At 48.3% G+C, this 20065-nt stretch overlaps 1 pseudogene; it reads right to left on the reverse strand.

Moving 5' to 3' along the window:
* LOC107114414 overlaps positions 1-18386 on the reverse strand; it is a 45932-nt pseudogene extending 27546 nt beyond the window's left edge.
* Positions 18387-20065: the final 1679 nt, after the last annotated feature.

Here is a 20065-nt window from a genome sequence, read left to right on the forward strand (position 1 = left end):
GTCGGTGCGTTAGGCGGTCGGTACACCAGCCAGATGGCCAAGTTCTCCTCAGTCTCCAGCACCAGGCCGACACACTCCATGCCCATGATCTCCACCGGGGGGAGGGCCCTGAAGGAGTAAGCCTCCCGAACGAACAACGCCACTCCTCCCCCCCCGCCCCTTAGTCCGTGATTGGTGTACGACCGAGAACCCAGGCGGGGCAAGTTGGGAGAGAGCAACAGTCTCCCCGTCCCGCACCCAGGTCTCAGTCATGCACGCCAGGTCTGCTTGTTGTTCCACGACGAAGTCCCGAAGGACCATCGTCTTGTTGTTAATAGACCTGGCGTTACAGTACACCAATGATGGAGAGGGGTTCATCATCCGAGCCCCACTGCTGACCTCCCTTGGGATGGGTCGTAGGCTGGAAGGGCACCGAGCTTTTCTGTTTCTCAGGGCCCTTCCCTTGGTGTTCTGCCTAGACCCACCGCTGTACTTTCCCCTCCCCAGGAGCACCGGAATCTGCTGCGCCGGCATAGCTGTATCCGCCGGTCAATTCCGTAGTCACTACAGCTGGTTTTGGCTACAATCACCAACAGACGGCTTCCAACAGTGTTAGGTCTAATCACGTTTAGTCAAAAAGGTCCTTACTCTAATCCCCTCCTTACTTTATACTAACTAGTTCCCTGCAGTACAAAAAATAATCCAATAGTTCACTAATGTACAATATGTAGCCCTGTTCTAACCCCACCAGGTCTAATCCTCAACCACTCCTAGTTGATCTTCTAAAGACCGTTGCTACCCTATACCCTAACCTGCCCATTCATAGAAGGGTTATTATTATTGCAACTTCATTCACAGAATGATCGTTAGCTTAATACAATAACTAGATTAATACAAATCATTGCTAACAATTAAACAGTAACGGTAGTAACAGATCAGCTTATCATAATTCATTTCTAAAACCTGGCAGTCACGACCAATCATTCTCATTTAACTTCTAGCACTAGTGTCCCACCATCCATTCACTTCCATTCTTCCATCCAGCACAACAGGAATCACTATCGGACCCAACTCATTAACTTCAAACAACAGCCCCCCTTCTCTCCCTAAGTCTCAGATCTTATAGGTCTAAACGTTCCAGGCACTCCACCCACTGGTATTCAAACTCCGTCAGTCTTCGTCCTCTCTCACAGGACCACTCCACCACCACAGGATAGTAGGGGGCTCTCTCGATCTCCACCCTCTCTCACAGGGCCGCACCACACCACAGGACGGTAGAGGGGGGGGGACTCTCTCGTCCTTCGCCCTCTCTCACAGGGCCACTCCACCAATCTCCGCCCTCTCTCACAGGGCCACTCCACCAATCTTCGCCCTCTCACACAGGGCCGTTCCCCCACCACAAGACTGTGAACTCTCTCACACAGGGCCGTTCCCCCACCACAAGACTGTGAACTTGGCTTCGTCTCCCGACCTCCCGAGGGGCTCTGCTGGTCGTTCTTCTCCATCCACCTCCTTCAACTGTGCCCCAAAGCAGCGGTAGCTCCCTGTCAACCATCAACCAGCCAGGGGCCTCAGGGTGGTGGGGGGGCTGCTGTTCCGGGCGACTCCACTAGCTCGCTCCACACCACCGCGAGCTCACCACCGTCGACGCTGCCAGTCACCTCGGCAGCCGCTTCACACTCCCAGCCGTCCCAAGACGTCTCCCTCCGCTGTTCTGGGTCCGGGGCCGTCCAGGAGCTCCGCCGCCGCGTCCACTAGCCGCACCTCCGCGTCGGCCCGGGTCTCGTCACCCCGGGCCCACCCCCAACAAACCCGCTCCGAGCTCTGAGCCCAAGGCCACCCGGGGGGCTCCACCACCTCTGCTGGTCGCGCCCGAGGCTCCACCGCCCAACAAGCCACGCTCCCAGGCGCCAGCCGATGTTCCGGGCTGTTCCGAGCCCACCGCCGGCCACATCTCCGCTTGAGGGCCCGCCGCTGCTCCGAGGTCGCCCGGGGGCTCCGCCGGGGGCTCCGCCGCCGCCTCCTCCACTGGTCGCTCCCGAGGCTCAGCCGCTCAGGGCCCAAGGCTCCGCCACTCAGGGCCCGCTCCCGATGAACCGCACCCCCAAGGCACCAGCCGCTGCTCCGAGCCCGCCGCCGGCCACGTCTCCGCCCGAGAGCCGCACAGCACTACGCTCCACAAGCTCCGCAGGCTGCCGGCCCAGGGAGGCTCCGCCAGGGAGGCTCCGCCGCCAAACCCTGCGGCACTGGCGCTGGGGCAGGTAAGGGAGATTTTGCAGCTTTCCCCACGTACCAGGAGCCCAAAAGTTCGTCAAAATTAGCACTCAAGTTCACTCGGCCAGCTCTGGAGTGCCCAAATGCTGTTTCTCGGCACATTTTTAGATTTCCTCGGCGGGCATGCAAGCACAAACACCCCGCCGCGCCGCCATCTGAACAGTGAACGAACAGTGAACTTTACTTGGAGATCATGATTTTATTTAAAGTAAAGCACGCTCTTTGTATCAGGCAGGAATTTGATGAAGAGGTGAATGTTAATCATACAAGTACAGAAGAATGCACACAATAAAATCAGGTCTACTTTCTCAAACGTAGTTAAAGACATAAGCATTACAATTCTCTAAGATCTAGGCAAGTCAGTTTTTAAGTTGATAGGCAGAAGGTATGTACAAGGGGAAACCCGGCACATGTGATATGCTCACCCAATATAATATCTTTTCTGGTTGGAAGCCACCAGTAGAAAGCCTGTTTAGACCCTTACATGACACTTTTGATAGAAATGACAGAGGAAGAGAAATAAAACTTTTGAACTTGAACATGTGGTTGTCCTCGAAATAAAATAATTGGACCCTAAAGACAAAATGCGACCCACTGGAGAAAGAAATGGCAACCCACGCCAGTATTTTTGCCAAGAAAACCCTGTGGACAGTAACAAAAAGCTAAAAGATATGACGCCGGAAGATGAGCCCCTCAGGTCGGAAGGTGTCCAATATGCTACCGGAGAAGAGCAGAGGGCAAGTACAAGTAAACCCAGAAAGAGTGAAGCCGCTGGGCCTAAGCCGAAAGGACGCTCAGTTGTGGATGTGTCTGATGGTGAAAAGAAAGTCTGATGCTGCAAAGAACAATACTGCATAGGAACCTGGAATGTAAGATCTATGAATCAAGGTAAGCTTGATGTGGTCAAAAATGAGATGGCAAGACTGAAAATCGACATCTTGGGTATCAGTGAACTAAAGTGGACGGGAATGGTCAAATTTAACCCAGAGGACCATATCTACTACTGTGGCCAAGAATCCCGTAGAAAACATGGTGTGGCCTTTATAATCAACAAGAGAGTGAGAAAGGCAGTAATGGGATACAATCTCAAAAACGACAGAATGATCTCGGTCCGAATCCAAGGCAAACCATTCAACATCACAGTAATCCAAGTCTATGCCCCAACCACTGATGCAGAAGAGGCTGATGTGGACCGGTTCTATGAAGACCTACAACACCTCCTAGAACTAACACCAAAAAAAGATGTCCTCATCACGATAGGGGACTGGAATGCTAAAGTAGGAAGCCAAAAGGTAACCAGAATAACACACAAGTTTTGCCTTGGAGAACCAAATGAAGCCGGGCAAAGGCTATCAGAGTTTTGTCAAGAGAACACGCTGGTCATAGCAAACACTCTTTTCCAACAACCTAAGAGGTGACTCTACACATGGACATCACCAGATGGGCAACACCAAACCACTAGGCCATTCAGGTTTGACCTAGATCGCATCCCAGATGAATATACAGTAGAGGTGAAGAATAGATTCAAGGGTCTAGATTTGATAGATAGAGTGCCTGAAGAACTATGGACGGAGGTTCATGACATTCTAAAGGAGGCAGCAATCAGCACCATCCCAAGGAAAAAGAAATGCAAGAAAGCAAAGTGGCTGTCAGATGAGGCTTTACAAATAGCTGAGGAAAGAAGGAAAGCGAAAGGCAAAGGTGAAAAGGAAAGATTTACCCAACTGAATGAGAGAGAAAGCAAGGAGAGATAAGGAGGACTTCCTGAATGAACAATGCAAAGTATTAGAGTAAAACAATAGAATGGGAAGGACTAGAGATCTCTTCAAGAAAATTGGAGAAATCAAGGGAATGTTTTGTGCAAAGCTGGATATGATAAAGGACAAAAATGGTAGGAATCTAACAGAAGCAGAAGAGACTAGGAAGTGGTGGCAAGAATACGCAGAAAAACTATACAAGAAGGATCTCAATGTCCTTTACAACAACAACAGTGTGATCGCTGACCTCGAGCCAGACATCCAGGAGTGCGAAGTCAAATGGGCCTTAGAAAGCATTACTAACAACAAAGCTAGTGGAGGTGATGGTATCCCAGCTGAGCTATTCAAAGTCTTAAAAGATGATGCTGTTTAAGTGCTGTACTCCATATGCCAGCAAATTTGGAAAATGCAACAATGGCCACAGGATTGGAAAAGGTCAGTTTACACTCCAATCCCACAGAAGGGCAATGCCAAGGAATGTTCACACGCTAGCAAGGTCATGCTCAAGATCCTACAAGCTAGACTTCAGCAGTATGTGGATAGAGAACTGCCAGAAGTACAAGCTGGGTTTCAAAGAGGTAGAGGAATAAGAGATCAAATTGCCAACATTTGCTGGATTATGGAGAAAGCAAGAGAGTACCAGAAAAACATCTACTTCTGCTTCATTGACTACGCTAAAGCCTGCAATTGTGTGGACCACAACAAACTGTGGCAAGTCCTTAAAGAGATGGGAGTACCAGACCACCTCACATGTCTCTTGAGAAACCTGTATAAGGGTCAAGAAGCGACAGTTAGAACCAGAAATAGAACAACTGAATGGTTTAGAAAAGGAAAAGGAGTACGACAAGGATGTATATTGTCACCCTGCTTATTTAAAATAAAAGCAGAGTACATCGTGCAAAATGTCGGCCTGGATGAATTACAAACCGGAATTAAGATTCCCGGGAAAAACATCACTAAGATCATGGCATCTGGCCCCATCACTCCTTGGCAAATAGAAGGGAAAGTCATAGAAGCAGTGACAGACTTCACGTTTCTGGGATCCAAGATCAATGCAGACGGTGACTGCAGCCATGAAATTAAAAGACGCCTGCTCCTTGGGGGAAAGCGATGGCAAACCTAGACAGCATAATACAAAGTAGAGACATCACCCTGCCAACAAAAGTCAGCATAGTCGAAGCAATGGTATTCCCAGTAGCAATGTATAGCTGTGAGAGTTGGACCATAAGGCCGAGCATCGAAGAATAGATGCTTTCGAATTATGGTGCTGGAGAAGACTCTTGAGAGTCCCTTGGACTGCAAGGAGATCAAACCAGTCAATCCTAAAGGAAATCAACCCTGACTATTCCCTGGAAGACCAGATACTGAAGCTGAAGCTCAAATACTTTGGGCACCAAATGAGAAGGGAGCACTCACTGGAGAAGACCCTGATGCTTGGAGAGATTGAAGGTAACAGAAGAAGGGGGCAGCAAAGGATGCGATGGTTAGACAGTGTTATCGATGCAACAAACATGAAATTGAGCAAACTCCAGAAGACAGCGGAAGACAGGATGGCCTGGCATGATGTGGTCCATGGGGTCGCAAAGAGTCGGTCGCGACTGTGCGACTGAACAACAAAAAAGGCAATTGTGCAAAGGAGTAACTATACTAGGTGGACTGGAATACATCTTGATAATTGCCATTAAATTCTCAAAGTAAGGTTATAAGACAAAAGACAGCAGTTGTTCATAATTTCATATAAATAAATCTCCTATTTTTTCAGTTATCCTAATGAACTGTCAAGGTTGGAGGCGGTCAGGAATTAAATTTTAAAGATGTTATGAAAACACATAATACATAAACATTCATAAATATAATTAAAATCATGAATATGCAACATATTTCCTCTCCCCTGTGAGAGTCCTTTCATGCGAAGTAAGGTGTGCACTCTGACGGAGACTTTTTCAACACTGCAGGCGTTTGTATGGTTTCTACCCTATGTGGATTCTTTGATGGGAACAACAACTGCCACTCCGACTAAAGCTTTTCCCACACTCCAGGCATTTATATGGCTTCTCCCCTGTGTGAATTCTTCGATGGGAAGTAAGTGTGTTCATGTGACCAAAGCTTTTCCCACACTCCATGCATTTGTATGGTTTCTCTGCTTTGTGAATTCTTTTATGGGAAGTAAGATTGGAACTCTGACTGAACCTTTTCCCACACTCCAGGCATTTGTATGGTTTCTCCCCTGTGTGTGTCCTTTGGTGGGAAGTAAGGTATGCACTGTGACTAAAGCTTTTTCCACACTGCAGGCATTTGTATGGTTTCTCTCCTGTGTGAATTCTTCCATGGGAAGTTAGACTGGAACCATCTGTGAAGCTTTTTCCACATTCCAAGCATTTATATGGTTTCTCCCCTGTGTGACTTTTCTGATGGACACTAAGGAGCGAACTCTGACTGAAGCTTTTCTCACACTCCAGACGTTTGTATGGTTTCTGCCCTGTGTGAATTCTTTGATGGGAAGTAAGGCTTCCACTGTGACTGAAGCTTTTCCCACACTCCAGGCATTCATATGGTTTTTCCCCTGTGTGAGTTCGTTGATGGAAAGTAAGTGTTTTTTTCTCACGGAAGTTTCTTCCGCAGTCCAGGCATTTATGTGGCTTTTCACCTTTGTGAATTTTTTGATGGACAGTAAGTTGTCCACTCTGACAGAAGCCTATTCCACATTCCAGGCATTTATATGGTTTCTCCCCTGTGTGAATTCTTTGATGGCTATTAAGTTCTGAACTCCGAATGAAGGTTTTTCCACACTCCAGGCACTCATATGGTTTCTCCCCTTTGTGAATTCGTTGATGGGAAATAAGGTTTCCATTGTGACTGAAGCTTTTCCCACACTCCAGGCATTTATATAGTTTCTCCCCTGTGTGAATTTTCTGATGGACACTGAGGGGTGAACTGCGACTGAAGCTTTTCCCACACTCCAGGCATTTATATGGTTTCTCCCCTGTGTGAATTCTTTGATGGGACATAAGACTGGAACTCTGGCTGAAGCTTTTTCCACACTCCAGGCATTTATATGGTTTCACCCCTGTGTGAATTCTTTGATGAACACTAAGGTATGAACTGCGACTGAAGCTTATCCCACACTCCAGGCATTTAAATGGTTTCTCCCCTGTGTGAATTCTTTGATGGGACATAAGACTGGTACGCTGGCTGAAGCTTTTTCCACACTCCTGGCATTTATATGGTTTCACCCCTGTGTGAATTCTTTGATGAATACTAAGGTATGAACTGCGACTGAAGCTTATCCCACACTCCAGGCATTTGTATGGTTTCCCCCCCGTGTGAATTCTTTGATGGGAGATGAGGCTATGTTTTGTTCCAAAACTTTTTCCACAGTCCAGGCATTTATAAATTTTCTTTTTGTTACACATTCTTTGTTGACTATTAACTGGTATTTCAGTGAAACTATTCCTGCTTGCAGTGCACTCATTCCTGTTGTCTCCTTGACATATTCTTTGCCATAGAGAGTCATCACCATGTAAAAGACTGGAATTACTCCTCCCTTTAGGTGGGCGTTTTCCCTCTTCCTTCCTCGGTGCATCCAAATCTAACTCCTCTGTCACATCTAAATGCGTATCCTCTTTTTCCATCGATCGGTCTTCTTCTGCTTCATTTGCTGACTGCCATACGTCTCCTGCGGAAAGAAAGGGATACCTGGTGTGATGATACGACACTTTCCACTAATACCTAATTTTGAGTCCAATAGCACCTCAAGACTAACAAGATTTTCTGGCGTCAAGGCTCCCTTTGTCATATTTGATTCAGAGTACTTTGATTCAAGTACTCGATTGCAGCTATGCTGCAAATCTGGTGCCTCTACATAAGAACATAAGAGACGCCAATGTTGGATCAGGCCAAAGGCCCATCCAGTCCAACACTCTGTGTCACACAGTGGCCAGAAATACCAGTGCTATCAGGAGGTCCACCAGTGGGGCCAGGACATTAGAAGCCCTCCCACTGTTGACCCCCCCCCCAAGCACCAAGAAGACAGAGCATCACTTGCCCCAGATTCCCTATCTATACCTTGTGGCTAATAGCCACTGATGGACCTCTGCTCCATATGCTTATCTAATTCCCTTTTGAAGCCGTCCAAGGGGTAAAAGGAGTACTGAAGGATGATAGCTGAGAAGCTAAATGCATTTTTTGCCTCCGTCTTCACTGTGGAAGATGAGAGGTGCTTGCCCACTCCAGAACCGATGAGTTCGGTGGGGTGTTGAAAGACCTGAGTCAGATTGAGGTGACGAAAGAGGAGGTCCTAAAACTGATAGACAACTTAAAAACGGATAAATCACCAGGCCCAGATGGCATACATCCGAGAGTTCTGAAAGAACTCAATTGTGAACTTGTGGATCTCCTGACAAAAATATGTAATCTTTCCTTAAAATCAGCCTCCATTCCTGAGGACTGGAAGGTAGCTAATGTCACTCCCATCTTTAAAAAGGGTTCCAGAGGAGATCCGGGAAACTACAGGCCACTCAGTCTGACGTCGATACCGGGTAAATTGGTGGAAACCATTATTAAGGAAAGAATTAGTAGGCACATAGATGAACAAAACCTATTGAGGCAGACTCAACATGGGTTCTGTAAGGGAAGATCTTGTCTCACTAACCTATTAGTGTTCTTTGAGGGGGTGAACAAACATGTGGACAAGGGGGATCCAATAGATATTGTTTACCTTGACTTCCAGAAAGCTTTTGATAAAGTTCCTCATCAAAGGCTCCTAAGCAAGCTCAAAAATCATGGGATAAAAGGACAAGTCCTTTTATGGATCAAAAACTGGCTAATTAATAGAAAACAGAGAGTGAGTATAAATGGGCAGTTCTCCCAGTGGAGGGGGGTAAGCAGTGGGGTACCACAGGGATCAGTACTTGGTCCACTGCTTTTTAACTTGTTCATTAATGATTTGGAGTTGGGAGTAAGCAGTGAAGTGGCTAAATTTGCGGATGATACGAAGTTGTTCAGGGTGGTGAAAACCAGTGAGGATTGTGAGGCACTCCAAAGGGATCTGTCAAGGATGGGCGAGTGGGCGTCAACATGGCAAATGGGGTTCAATGTGGCCAAGTGCAAGGTGATGCACATTGGAGCCAAAAATCCTAAATATAAATACACATTGATGGGGTCTGAACTGGCAGAGACAGATCAAGAGAGAGATCTTGGAGTTGTAGTAGATAACTCACTGAAAATGTCGAGACAGTGTGTGACTGCAATAAAGAAGGCCAATGCTATGCTGGGGATTATTAGGAAGGGTATTGTAAACAGATCAGCCAATATCATAATGCCGCTATATAAATCAATGGTGCGACCTCATCTGGAGGTGACATGATTGAGGTTTATAAGATTATGCATGAGAAAGAGCAGGTAGAGAAAGAGGTACTTTTCTCCCTTTCTCACAACACAAGAACTCATGGGCACTCCATGAAATTGCTGAGCGGTCGGGTTAGAACGGATAAAAGGAAGTCCTTGGACCACCAAAAATACAAATAAGTAGGGGTTAGCCATACCATTCTTTAACACATAGGGTCTGAAGTACTTTCTCTTTAACATCACAGAGATAAGTTTTAGATCTAGGGAAACAGGGATGTTTTTTTTCCCCTTTTTGAGTTTCCCGGTACTCAGATGTCCTGGGGGGTGGCCAGGTGAGAAACGGTGACAGAGCAGAGACTGGGTGAGTGACAAAGCTGACTGGCACCCCCCCCCACAGCTGGCCCCAGTTCAGCTACGCCCCGGTTCCATCATCAACCAAAAGGGAGAATGCACCCAGGAAATTGGAAGGAAACTGAAACTGGGAAGTGCAGTCACGAAGGAGCTAGAAAAGACCCTTAAGAGAAAAGGTGTGTTGCTGGCGACCAAGATGAGGTTAAGTCATGCCATAGTATTCCCCGTTACTATGTACGGGGGTGAAAGTTAGACAACGCAGAACGCTGACAAAACTCAGATGCCTCTGAAATGTGGTGTTGGGGGAGAGGTTTACAGATATTGCGCACTGCCAAAAAGGCAAATAAGTGGGATCTAGACCAAATCAAGCCCGAACTTGTCAGAGCCCTTGGAGAAATCAGTTCCCAACAACAGTCATTCAGAAGAATTAAAGTTTATTGAGACATTGATAGGATCTGGACTCTTAACGATTCTTTGTTAGAACTGAGGCCAAGTGCGTGAAGCAAGTAATTATACTGAAATCAAACAGGACATTAATGGTTCTTGGCCAATTACACCTAAGTTAAAAGCCCACTTGAATAACGGCATATTAATTCCCAGGGGAAAGAGGATACCAGGGACAGTTAGGTCTCAAGGTTACATGGTTGAGTCAAGACAGATAACAGCATAGTGGCCAGAAACGAAAGCATACATTCTTGTTCTCACCCCCCATATTTCCATGGCGACCAAGCCCAAGAAGGGGCCAGATTGACAGAACTCTCCCTAGAAGCCAAAATGACTCAAGTGAGGTTGTCACACGGGTTACTGAAAAACACAATAATGCTAGGAAAAGAGGGAGGTAGAAGGAAAAGAGGAAGACCAAACATGAGACGGATTGATTTCATTAAGGAAGCCGTGGCCCTCAGTTCACAAGAAGCGAGAGTGAAATACCACTGGTATTTCTGGCCACTGTGTGACACAGAGTGTTGGACTGGATGGGCCTTTGGCCTGATCCAACATTGGCGTCTCTTATGTTCTTATGAGAGTGGCTGTTAACAATAGGACATTTTGGAGGACATTAATTCATACGGTCATCATAAGTTAGAAGAGACTCAATTACAAAACTCACAGACACACAGAGAAGCCAAGAATTCAAGGCCTGGTGTCTGGAAAAACACTTTCAATGTCTTGGTTGGGAGTCTGGGCCTGTAACAAACTAGATGGAATTAACCAATCTGTAGCTTGTGGCAATTAGATGGAGGACAGGATTTCACTGGGACAGTGATGGGCTGAGAGAGAAAGGAGAGGTGAACCTCTGACCTAATTGCTTCAGAAATGGTGATATCTTGGGGGTTTCCTGCCCTGGGATTTATGGGAAGGAGATACATGGTTATTAAAAAGGGGGCCAGCCAGTCTTTGGGTTGGCTGAGGGGCTTGAGAAGGCAGTTAGAAGCAATCGACAAGGGGAATGAAGAGAAACCAGCACTTGGCCACATTAGACATGACCAGCCGCATGAAGAAAGTAACTAGGGCCCCTGCCACATGGGGGGGAAATTGCTGCGGGCAAAGTGCGGCTTTTGAAAACCGCACCAAAAGAGACACGCAGCGGCAGGATCACACAGATCCCCTGAGCCGCCGCGCAGTTGCTCCCCAGCACGATCAGATGCCGGGGGGAAAGCCACGGACGGGAGCGTGAGGCAGCCAGCTGCGCATGTATGCGCATGCACAGTTCGGCTGGGAGACTCGAGTGCTCCTGCAGACGGGCGCGCCGGCAGTCCGACGGCCGCGCTTGATGCGGCGCGTCAGGTTGGTTCTACCTTTTACTAGGTTTATTTTTAGTGCGCATTTTAGGCCTAAAGGGACGGATCGGGGATGGGTGTGCGCCGATTCCCAGATGTTGCGGTGAGATCGCGCCCATTTGCTGCGCCCCCGATCCGTCCCTCTTCCGGCCCAAAACCTCCCGTGTGACCGGGGAATAGGATGATTTTTTTTATCTGAATAATGAACTAGGATCCAATAAGTCAAATTTGCCTCTCTTTAAACGTCACTGAGGTAAGTTATGTGTGGGGAAATGAGGTGTGTTTTTACATACTTGATTTTCCTATGGTCAGATATTTTAATTTCATGGTGTACAACTGTGTTTTTTCTGGTGTGCTGCACTACAATTGCTGGAATTGGTGTCATTAAGTCTCTGCCCGCACTTTAAAAGAAATCTAAAGCTGGAGCGTTAAAGATACGGCCTGCAGACTGGAACTGATCCATCCAGGGCTCTTACCTGGCCTGTGAGCCCCTGCTGAGAGGGAGGGAATGTAGAAGGCTGTCAGGTTCCCAGTCAAATCACTCTCTCCACACACACTTTGGCAGCGAATGCTTTATTAGAGATATGATATGCTATGGGTTCAAGCTCTTTGTTATGTTACCAGAGGCATCCATTTTGGACTATTTTATGAGTTATGCCTTGTGACTTTAAGCTTGACACAGAACGGGCTAGTGAAGAGACTGTGGAACATAGGGTTCAACCAGAGGGCAAGCTAAGACAATGTCAGCTGCATAGGATGATCATCACCTAGCCAGCGGGGCCCCCAGAGTCGTTAAGCTCTTCATGTATGCAAACATTAAGGTTGATCACCTACACAGAAGCTCATCAGCACGCCCAGACCAAGTGTCTCCACCTGACAAGCTTAACAATAGAAGTCCTCCCGTGCCAGACCAACAATAGAAGTCCATTACACACAGCAACCATCACGTCAGCGCTACTGGTGACCCGGCACGTACCTCTCTCGCCCCCGCCCAGACACCTCCCCTTTAGTTAATCGATAGTTTGAATATTGACATCATAACCAATAACTGACCTTAGGGGTCGGGCTACCTGGTAATCCGTTTGAGCCCACCCCCTCCCCTCGCAGCAGAGACCTTAAAAGATCTTGCACAGAGCCAGGAGAGCAGCTTCTTCCTACCAACGACCTCTCTCTGTCTGCTTGAACCTCTCTTGTCCCACTTGCTATACCAAACTCCTGATTACCGCTTTGCCTTAGTCTGCAGCTAAGGTCAATCCACGTGTTCCCGGCTGGTCTGGATTCGCAAGTTTCTTACCCCATTTTCCTCCCCTTCCGCCCTCCCATCCAGCTGGAAGTTTTCGGAGCTGAGCCACGCTACTGGTAAATATAACCCACCAACGATATTCCTGCTCATGCGACTGTGCTGTAATATCTAGCTTGTCTTCCTAGTTCTTGTATGCCTGTGTGGTTTTTATTATTATTCTTGTATGATTGAACTAAATACTCAGTAAAGAAAGTGTTATTTTACTACAGTTTCGTCTCTTCATTGAAACGTATCGGCTTAGCCCATCCTGCGTATACATAGATCTGAATCCCGATTATTAAACTGTTCCAATTGTCTCTCCTAAAGAGCAATTCGGCTAACAGTTAGGACTGATTTGCAAAGGCGGAAAAAGACAGGATACAGGTAAAAAACCACAAAATTCCAAACATCACTACATCAGTGTTACTACAGTGACTATGAAAGATATACAGCCACTATCTAGCCAGGCACAGATTTCTCCCAGGACACTTCTCGTGTGAAAGATGGTCTTGGGACCTCTTAGGAAAATTACTAAGTGAGCCTTCCTAATTCACTACACCCACTCCCCCACCCCCTTAGGAATGCAATGGCAGGCGAGGGCAAAAATAAGGGTACAGAATGCAAGTAGAAGAAATCAGGTATGGACAATACAACTGGCTCAGCCAGCCAACCCGCCCCGATGCCCGAGTCTGACAAGACTTGGGGGGGTGGGATCTTTGAAGGTTTCTGCTTGCACCTGTGAAATGATCTAGCATTGATGTTGAAACTCACGGAAAGGTGTGGGGAGAGGGGTTGAGAAACGACAGGAGGGATAGTGAACAGTAGACATGGGGTGGGGGGAGACTGAAGGTATCTGAAGCCCCTACCTGCCAATCCTTCCTCTCCATCAGAGCCCAGGAGAAACAGCCCTTCCTCTTCTTCCAGCCGGGATATGAGGTCGGGTTTGGCAATCAGAGGTCCTGTTTATCGGGGGGGGGGGAACCCAAAATTATATCATAAATGTATCATGATGCACTCTTCTGTGTGCCCGTATATTCAACCATTCCAAGCAAAACCGACTGTCCTTCCAGAAACACCCAACAGGCAAGTAATAGGGGAGGGATGGAGTCCAGTGGGGGGGGGTCAAGACTCATCCCTCTTATGCTATCCTGAGACTCTGTAGGGGCATGGATGGGTTGCCGTGCACACACCTACACCTGTCAGCTATGCTGACATGATTGAGGTTTATAAGATTATGCATGGGAAAGAGCAGGTAGAGAAAGAGGTACTTTTCTCCCTTTCTCACAATACAAGAACTCGTGGGCACTCCATGAAATTGCTGAGCGGTCGGGTTAGAATGGATAAAAAGAAGCACTTCTTCACCCAAAGAGTGATTCACACTTGGAATTCACTGCCACAGGAAGTGGTGACAGCTACAAGCATGGACGGCTTCAAAAGGGAATTAGATAAGCATATGGAGCAGAGGTCCATCAGTGGCTATTAGCCACAAGGTATAGCTACGGGCTCTGGGGCAAGTGATGCTCTGTCTTCTTGGTGCTTGGGGGGGGGGTCAACAGTGGGAGGGCTTCTAGCGTCTTGGCCCCACTGGTGGACCTCCTGATGGCACTGGTATTTCTGGCCACTGTGTGACACAGAGTGTTGGACTTGATGGGCCTTTGGCCTGATCCAACATTGGCGTCTCTTATGTTCTTAAGCTGCCATGATGTTTATGAGCCAGGGATCGCTTGCTTGACCTGTGTACCAACATTATCATTGACCTTGTAGACTGCCTGTGTAGTGTCTTCCCATTTATTATCCGTGAGACTAGTTTCGATTCCCAGCTTCGGCTCTAACTGCCCTGGGCCCCATTCCCGCGTGCGGGAGTCTGGCCGACTGGCCCGGGGAGGCGGGGGGCGCACAGATGAATTCCCTATATCTCTATATGCTTGCTTGAAGGTAGTTATTCCTAACAGTGACCGTGTTACTGCATCCATAGTACTGGCAATAAAGTATAACCTTGCTATCAGCGTGTACTCTGACCGTGGAACCTGACAACACCCAACTCTTGGCTTCTTGGGACCTCAGCCCCACGAAACAGTGAGACCGTTCTCTTAAAAAGGTTGGTTTCTATTCACCAAAAAGAGATAGACTGAAGGGAAGGAGGAAGAGGAGGAAGAATTGGTTTTTATACCCCGCCCTTCACTACCCGAAGGAGTCTCAGAGCAGCTTACAATCTCCTTCCCCTTCCCCTCCCTACCACAGACACCCTGTGGGGTAGGTGGGGCTGAGAGAGCTCTGAGGGAACTGTGACTGACCCAAGGTCACCCAGCAGGCTTCATGTGGAAAAGTGGGGAATCAAACCTGGTTTCTCTAATGGATGCTGTTACAAACAAACTAGACACTCAAATACAGAACACAAAACAAATGAGGTTTGTTGGAAAGTGGTACCCAATTTTGGACTATTTATCCAAACAATTTATTACCTCTGAATGGTCCCAATTCCATACATGGATTTAATGTTTTATTCTTTGTTGAACTGATGTTTCTTGAGTAGGCTATTTTTCTACACAGTTATGTTAGTAATACCTACCCTTAATTTATGAGTGGCTGTATTTTGGTTAGAGAATGCGTTTATTTTATTTATTATATTTTATTTTCTTTCAAATATCAAGCAACAGTATGTTTTACTGCTGCAAAATATGTATTGTCTATATCCTAAAACTTCTTGGTGTAAGCATGTTTACAGGAAGTTACACAATGTTTTAATATGTCATAATTCATAAGTTAACATGTACAACTGCATTATGCTGTAGCTTTATCTGTTACAATTTTGACTTAAAACAATAAAAAATTTAAATTTAAAAAAAAAAAACCTGGTTTCTCCAGATTAGAGTCTGCTGCTCTTTACCACTACACCACACCACAGAAAGGACGTTGGCTGCTAGCAGTAAAAACATTTGCCATCTCTATTTGGGTAATCCCTAATTCAACAATTGCTAATAATTTTGGTGATTAAGATGCCCAATTAGGTCTCATTCGTGGCCAGTCCATGACAGAGTTGCGGGGTTGTGTGCATATCCCTGACGAACACGAGAGAGGGAAGGCTGGATGAGAGGGGGAGAGAGAATAAAACCGGTGCACAGAGGAGGCCTGGGGGGATCCAAGGAGGGGGGGAGAGTTATGCTGGAGACATGACCAAAAAGGGGGGCAAACAAGAGCCCAGGAGGAACCAGGGGATCTGGAGAGGGACAATGGGAAGTTACCCGGCAGAGACCAGGAGCAGCGTCAGAGCAACGGGGAGAAATATACTACGGACGCTGTGGGCCATAGTGAAAGAAAGAGGAAGAAAGTAGATCATAGCTGCCAATTGAAGTGCAGGTCTGTCTCCTTTAGGGTTGCCAGGTCCCCACGCAACACTGGTGGGGGATAGCGGTTAGGACCAGTGTTCCCTCTAAGCTGCGTTAGTGTGAGCTAGCTCACAGTTTTTTAGCCTCCGGCTCACACATTTTTCTCTCAGCTCAGGAAGGGATGGCTCCAGAGCAAACTGAGGTATGCAGTAGCCAAATCGCTCACTCACCACTTTAATGCCAGTGTCTCACAAAGCAGAATTTTTGCTCACAAGACTCCACAGCTTAGAGGGAGCATTGGTTAGGACTGGCAGATTCAGGTTGAGAAACTCCTGGAGATTTGGGGATGGAGCCTGGGGGGGGGGGGGAAGCAGGACCTCAGTCTCCAAAACATCCTTTCTCACCAGGGGGCCTCATCTCTGTCATCTGAGGTCAGCTGTCATTCCAGGGGATCTCCCCTGGAGGTTGGCATCCCTAGTCTCCTTACAGGCAATAGTAGGTTAGATGGAAGAACCTGACCTGAAGTGTAGGGCTGAGTCCCAGACCTTACATACTACTTCTCCCATATCTCTTGGGGGGGCACCCCCTTGACAGTGGAATCCAATCACAGTGTCTTGTTTGCTAGTTCCAGAATTCAAGTCACTTATTCGCCCACATCTGTTTGGACCGATGCAAACTGTGATCTAAACAACTTGTTTAGAAGTCGCTTACAGATCTGTTAGGAGCCTGAAGAGGAGTTTCTCCTTTTATAACCAACTCGGGAAGCAGACCAGGTGGTTCGCTTGAAGGTGTTAAGGCATTCAGCCGAAGAGAATCCCTTTCCATCTTCAGCAATATTTGTCCTTCGTAGCCACACACAAAAAAACCCCTGACCGTTTCTTGTGGCTGGAATTGGAAATGATCTTAGCGAGTCAGGATCGTTTGCTTTGAGGAGGAGCTTTCCTGCAAGGGGTACCTGGAAAGCTCATTTTTGCATCTGAAAGGATTTGGGCAGTTATTCCTCTAAGTCTGATCAAAGTTCTTCTTGGGCCGTCGGGCACCTCTTTTCTGGGACTCAAAGCAAGGTGGCGGTGGCTTTTTCTATCTTGTGGGGCAACCTGAGGCCCTAGACAACTAGAGGGGTGCTGGCATAACGCTGGGAGTGATGTTCTTGTTCCACGCCAACTGAGATGGAAATGTCAGCTGCGAGCTAAAATGACAGCAAAGGTCCTTCCACGGCCACATCTACAGCCCAGGTAAGGCCAGGCCCAGACTGGAGGGAAGACCCTGCTTAGACACCCCCCCCCCCAAATCTCCAGCCCAGGCCTCCGTTGGAATGTCTTCTGATGCCCTCTCATGTGGTTCAGGCCCAGGACTTTCAGGTAGGGGCTCCCTCTCTGCAAGGAGAGCACAGAACCCTTCCCACATCGCAGGGAGGATCATGGAGGGTAGCAGAAACCAACCACTGCACCCAGCCTGCCCATGTCCTTCCACCATAAGGGCTACATTTGGTGAGCCAGTTTGGTGCAGTGGTTAGGAGCGCAGACTCTAATCTGGGAGAACCGGGTTTGATTCCCCACTCCTCCACTTGCGCCTGCTGGATGACCTTGGGCAAGCCATTGTTCCGTCAGAGCTGTCCTTGAAAAAAAGCAGTTTCTGTCAAGAGCTCTCTCAGCCCCACCTACCTCACAGGCAGTGCTCCCTCTAAGCTGAGTTAGTGTGAGCTAGCTCACAGTTTTTCAGCCTCTGGCTCACACATTTTTGCCTCGGCTCAGGAAGGAGGGCTCCAGAGCAAACTGATTTATGCAGGAGCCAAATCGCTCGCTCACAACTTTAATGCCAGCAGCTCACAAAGTAGAATTTTTGCTCACAAGACTCCAGAGCTTAGAGGGAACATTGTCTGGGGAGGGGAAGGGAAAGGAGTTTGTAAGCCACTCTGAGACTCCCTTGGGTAGTGAAGGGCGGGGTGTAAATCCATTCTCTTCTTCTCTTCTTCTACGTTATTGTCCCTCCTCACTGCAAGAAGGAGAAAAGGATCCTCACCCAGAGAGGCCACGTTCCCAAAATTCTCCAGCATGACTTCCTTGTAGAGAGCTCTCTGGGCCGGGCGCAGCAGGGCCCACTCCCCCGGAGTGAAATACACGGCCACCTCCTCAAAGGACAGCCCGGCCTGCAAGAAGAAGGAGAAGGAAGCAAAGTCACTGGAAAGCTGGTCCATGGGGGGGAAGCCAAAAACAGAGAGGGTCAACTCATCGTGGAAGAGCAGCACAAAGAGGTGGCGAGAAGAGCCCCGTGGGGACGTCTCCCCCCCCATGGCCTCCTTGGGAGCGTCCTGGAAGCCGAGGGGCCGTCCTCAGCCGCAGTGGGCTGGCAGCCTTGTGGGGAAGAGGCCAGAGGTGTCCAGATGATCAAGGACTACATAGTTTTCCGTGGGAAATGCAGTGTTTTTATGGAGACATTTGGTGTTGGGCCAAATGAATTGTAAGGTTCTAATGGTCTCGTTTCTCCCCAAGAACCATACAAGACAGGGGGGACTGTTTTCCTGCCTTCCCAGAGGGGAACACTAGAGCCAGTGGGAAGGAGCTCGATCCGTTGAGCATCGCAACAGAGAAGAAAGCACCCCTCCTGTCTGCCGCACATCTCCCCCGGGATTCCCCCCGCCCAATACCTGAGCTGGCTGCATGGCGGCTCTTTTCCCGGCTTCAGCGCACGGAGGGGATGGCGGAGGGGCCATCCAGGGTGTCCTTCCACTCCTGCCTGGGAGGGAGAGAAAGAAAGGGGGGGGGAACAGTGTTTCCTCTAAGCTGAGATAGTGTGAGCTGGCTCACGGTTTTTTAGCCTCCAGCTCACAGATTTTATTTATTTATTTATTATTTATTTATTTATTTATTTCACTTTTACCCCGCCCTCCCCGCTAGGCAGGCTCAGGGTGGCTTCCAAGAACTGACAAGCAGTATACATTCAAAGTGCAATTTAGGGACACATTCGGCGGTACCGCCGCATTAGCTCGTATAGGATCGGAGTTCGCCACAGGGCGCTGCTGGTAAAACGTTGCTCCTATCGGAACGCCTGCCTGAAAAGTTCGGTTTTCACGGCCCTGCAGAACTGTGACAGGCCCCGGAGGGCCCTGATCTCGGCAGGGAGCTCGTTCCAGTAGGACGGAGCTACAAACGAAAAAGCCCTCACCCTGGTTACCATCAACCTGACTTCCTTAGGGCCAGGGAGGGCCAGGCGGTTTTGGGATCCTGATCGCAGTGCTCTCTGGGGAACATGTGGGGAAAGGCGGTCCCTCAGGTAGGCCGGTCCCTGACCATAAGATTTTTGTCTTGGCTCAGGAAGGAGGGCTCCAGAGCGAACTCACTCATGCAGCGGCCAAATCGCTGGCTCACAACTTTGATGCCGGCAGCTCAGAAAGTAGGATTTTGGCTTACAAGACACCACGGCTTAGAGGGAGCATTGACGGGAAACCCCATTTTCTGTGCCAGTCCCTAGAGTGGACCTCTCTCCAGATTGGATTCAGGGCCCACATTCAAGTTAACCAGATTGGATCCATCAAGGCTCAAGAGCGTTTGGCCCCATGTCTCTCCCCTCAACCAGCCATTCTATGGGGGGGGGGGCGATCAGTGTTCCCTCTAAGCTGAGTTCGTGTGAGCTAGCTCACAGTTTTTTAGCCTCCAGCTCACAAATTTGTGCCTTCGCTCAGGAAGGATGGCTCCAGAGCAAACTAATATATGCAGTAGCCAAATTGCTCGCTCACAACTTTAATGCCAGTCGCTCACAAAGTAGAATATTTGCCCACAAGACTCCACAGCTTAGGGGGAACATTGGGGGCGATCCAACCATCCCCCTCCTCTCCTCGAAAAGCTTCCTTGCAGACTCAGGCAACCCTTTCCTGGGAGATGAGTCAGTTCCCCGGGCGTGAAGCCACACCCCTCCCTCCTCCCCTCTGAGGGAAGACATGACCCTCCTGCCCCCCCCCCCCCCCCTAGGAGA

The sequence above is a fragment of the Gekko japonicus genome, unplaced genomic scaffold (assembly GCF_001447785.1).
Source record: "Gekko japonicus isolate JY-2015 unplaced genomic scaffold, Gekko_japonicus_V1.1 scaffold2271, whole genome shotgun sequence".
NCBI classification, from domain to species: Eukaryota; Metazoa; Chordata; class Lepidosauria; order Squamata; family Gekkonidae; genus Gekko; species Gekko japonicus.